General features: G+C 47.1%; 1 pseudogene across 1 annotated transcript; it reads right to left on the reverse strand.

The window, feature by feature from the left end:
* Window positions 1–598: 598 nt before the first annotated feature.
* LOC311372557 (aristaless-related homeobox protein pseudogene) lies at window positions 599–3310 on the reverse strand (annotated as a pseudogene). The gene is made up of 3 exons: window positions 3008–3310; window positions 1981–2551; window positions 599–644 (listed from the first exon to the last, which is right to left on the reverse strand). The product of its transcript is annotated as an aristaless-related homeobox protein pseudogene (transcript).
* Window positions 3311–3876: the final 566 nt, after the last annotated feature.

Genomic DNA, 3876 nt, shown 5'->3' on the forward strand with positions numbered 1-3876 from the left:
ATCCTCCCGCCATCTCCTCTCTCTCTCTCCTCTCTCTCTCTCTCTCTCTTTCTTCTCTCTTGGCTCTCTCTCTCTCTCTCTCCCCTCCTTTCTTTCGCTCCCATTTTATACGCCCTCTGCCTGCCGCTCCTCTCTGCCTCTCTCTCCCCCCCCCCCCCCCCCCCTTGTATCCCCCAGAGATGGGAATTCAAACAGAGTGATCCTCGGCAGAAAGCAGAGTAGACCTGCTGTTTACCAGGTCGCTAAGTGAGCTTTTATGAATAGCCTGCATTGGCTTAATTGCCTCTAAAACATCCACAATTGCATGTAATAACATTCGATAACAGGAAAAGACATTCCCCACTTAGCGTTCGGGGACATTTAACACGTTTTCACTGTAATAAATTACGGGCTAAAAATTGCGCGTGTGTGTGTCGTCTCAGAACCGGTGACGCATAGCGCCATTTATTATCTTGGAAATGTTGCATGATAAACCCTTTTTTTTATGGCGCATGAAACATTAGAAGACTTTAGTTTCCTGTGTTTGATGTACGAGCGATGGGGATGATGGGGGTATGATGGGTCTGTGAAAAGCGGCCATAAAGAGATGGAAGCTTACTTGGACGCGTGCCTCGGTGAGATCCAGACGCATCGCCAGTTCTTCCCTGCAAGGAGAAGGAGGAAAAAATGAGAATATGTAAGGTTATAGGTCAGCGTTTGGGCGCAATAAAGCATTTATGTTTTGTCCCTCTTTACTGTTCACTGTCAACAATAGCCTAGACAAGCAAAATAGGGTCGTTTTTTTCCTCCCTGAACTGTTCAAATAAGCCATAGTTATGTTCTGCTCTGCCTGTCTGTCAGCAGTTTGCTGAAAAGGGGCCTATAGAGATTGTTACACCGACAATCATAAAGAAAATGTAACAACATAATGGCCGAAATAATGGCATCTAAACGAGCCTGCCACAAAGCAATCGGTGCACCCTAAACTACGAGATGGGCTTGCAGCGCAAATTAGAGACAAACGCCTTTAAAATAAATCGATAGAAAATAGAAATATCCCGCAGCACTAAAAGTCTAAAATAAAGACTGTGTCATGGCGTTACGAGTAGACACCTGTCAATGATGCCTTTGTATACATTTTAATTTCAGGTAAACGATTTATTGTAATAAAAAAAGTATGTGTCTGTCTAGCTCTGTGTGAGAGCGAGAGACAGTGTGTGTGTGTGTGTGTGTGTGTGTGTGTGTGTGTGTGTGTGTGTGTGTGTATGCGTGCGTGCGTGCGTGCGTGTGTGTGTGTGTGTGTGTGTGTGTGCGCGCGCGCGCGTGTGTTTGCGTGCGTGGAACGAGATACGGTTCGTTTTCTTGCCCTTGAGCTCCACGACAGGGCCCCAAATTTGGGCTCAAAGTAACACCAGCTAATGCGTTTAATATTCACACGACGAGGCGTTCAGGTCCATGTCAGCCGGGACAATAGAGCAGGATAAACACGAGGAGAACACGAGCAGGCCCCCGTGCTGCTGTCGTCTCTCTGACTGCCAGTTCAATTATTGTACTTTACAAATGACCACGTTGCAATTGGTGATTAATTCGCGTTTACTAATATTAATATTAAATGTATTATTATTATGATCATTATTATTATATACATGTTATAATACACACAACATTATTTTTATTTGTATTATTATATTTTATATATTATTATCAAAGTACTGTGTCATAAATTGTTGTTGTATTATTACTTTTGTGGTTATTGCGTATTGTTTTTCGTTGTTATTATTCGCGTTGTTTTTTTTCGTGCAATTGAGTAAAAATATTTTATGTGTTTCAGTAATTAATGGATTATAATAATCATATAATAATCAAACATCGGAACTAAAAACAATGTAAACAACTAATTGATAACAGAATAGCAATAATAACAATACAAAAAATAACACCTCTTATACAATTATATAAATATAATCATGAAGGCCGAGCTTTGTGGTATTTTCCACTGACCTGGTGAACACGTCGGGGTAGTGGGTCTTCTGAAACGCTCTCTCCAGCTCCTCAAGCTGGTAACTGGTAAACGTAGTCCTGTATCTTCTCTGCTTCCTCTTCAGCATCCCCTCCTCCGAGTCGCTCCCCGCCGAGAGGCACACGCTGTCCTCCCCGTCCCTCCCGTCCCCATCCCCCGCGTTCAAGCTCTCCCGCTCTTCGTCCTTGGGGGAAAGCGCTATCGCCGTGTCCCTGCACGTCTCCTCTGCCTTCCCCGGGTTGTCCTCTTCGAACTTCAAGGGCCCCAACTCCACCAGCCCCAGGCTGCTGTCCTCCGAGCCTTCCCCGGGGCTCTGGTCGCCCTCTCCCCGGCTGAGGGACGCGTTCTCCCGGTAGGACTTGCTGCGGCTGATGCTCACCTGTGGAGCCTGGCTGATCTTCAGGCTGTCGCAGGCCTGGTCCAGCATGAGCCTGTCCCGGTCGAACTTGTCGCCGTGGTCGTGAAGGTATTTCCCCCCTGGGCCATACAGCCGACGTAGCTTGGGTGGGAGATGCATGTCCGGGTCCGGTGATAGGGGGTCTTTCGTAGGGCCTATAAATAGGAAATGGGCCAAAGATGTCAACCTTTCCCCGTGTTTTTATTTTTTATTTTTATTTTTACAAATAGCCTCAAGTCGTTGGAAGCAGAACCACATGAACCATGCAGGTCTTTCTGTCCGTGGCCTAAGGCACAGACATGCCTCACCAACAAGAAGGTAAATCCATGGTTGTCTATTTACTTGAGTCCTGCTGTGTGCTGTGTGCTAGTGTGCTGAGTTGGTCTACCTAAATATCCACGCATCCTATACATGGGCATATTGGACTTGGTCTTTCGTGAAATGTATAAGGGACATACATGTCAAAGGCATGGTAAACAGGCCTGTGTCATATTGTTGTTGTCGAACGCTAAACTACAATTTAATCATCATTGCTTGAAAAAAACAGACGGCTCTAAAACGACGCAATGTAGGCCTAAACGAAAACGCTGAACTTCCTCGCTGCCTCTTACCTTCCGCGGTCTTGTGCAGCTCGCCTCGGCTTGCCAGACCTGTCAAAGTTTGCGCCCCGATCAGACGCACTTTGCAGGGGCTCCGCCGGCCCAGAATACTGTCGATACAGTACGAGGACAGCAAGGTGGGCGATTTACTCTTCCGTTCGTCCCGATCGTGGATATCTTCCTCGAATTGACCACTCATTTTGATGTGTGTGTGTGTGTGTGTGTGTGTGTGTGTGTGTGTGTGTGTGTGTGTGTGTCGGCGTTCGTCTTATGCTTGTCTTAAGCGTGCGTAAAGGTGTCCCTCTCTCTCTCTCTGGTCCCTCGTGCTCCGCTCACTCGAGTCGCTGTGCCGCCGCCTGACTTTGCTTCCACTCACTCCTCGCCCTCTCGCTCTCTCGCTCTCTCGCTCTCTCGCTCTCTCGCTCTCTCGCTCTCTCACTCTCTCGCTCTCTCACTCTCTCGCTCTCTCCCGCCGTTAATGACAGACAGCTTTTTGCTGCTGCCTCGCGCTCCGCCTGTCTCTCCGCGCGCTGGCACCGACGTGTGGGCTATTATCGCTTGCCTGATTGGTTCACGTGGGGGAGGGAGGGAGAGGGGAGGAAGGGGGGTGGGAGGGGGGCAGCTTTATATATTTTAGCCATTAAAGTTCATTTGTGAGAAACGCAGTAAAACTTGACATGGAGTGTGCGTTGCCTGACGGAATGAACTCCCAACAGAGCTCAGAGCTTCTGTCTCATCGTGAGGTTTACAATATGAGTTTGGCTTGAGGGAAGGTTTTTTTGTCATGTTTTTATTGCTGTTTCTTAGTGTAGCCTTTAAAGTAAAGATTATTTAGTGATGATTGTATTATTATCATCACTTAGGCCTACACTAGGAGATGC

The sequence above is a fragment of the Micromesistius poutassou genome (assembly GCF_964030765.1).
Source record: "Micromesistius poutassou genome assembly, contig: SCAFFOLD_5012, whole genome shotgun sequence".
NCBI lineage: Eukaryota > Metazoa > Chordata > Actinopteri > Gadiformes > Gadidae > Micromesistius > Micromesistius poutassou.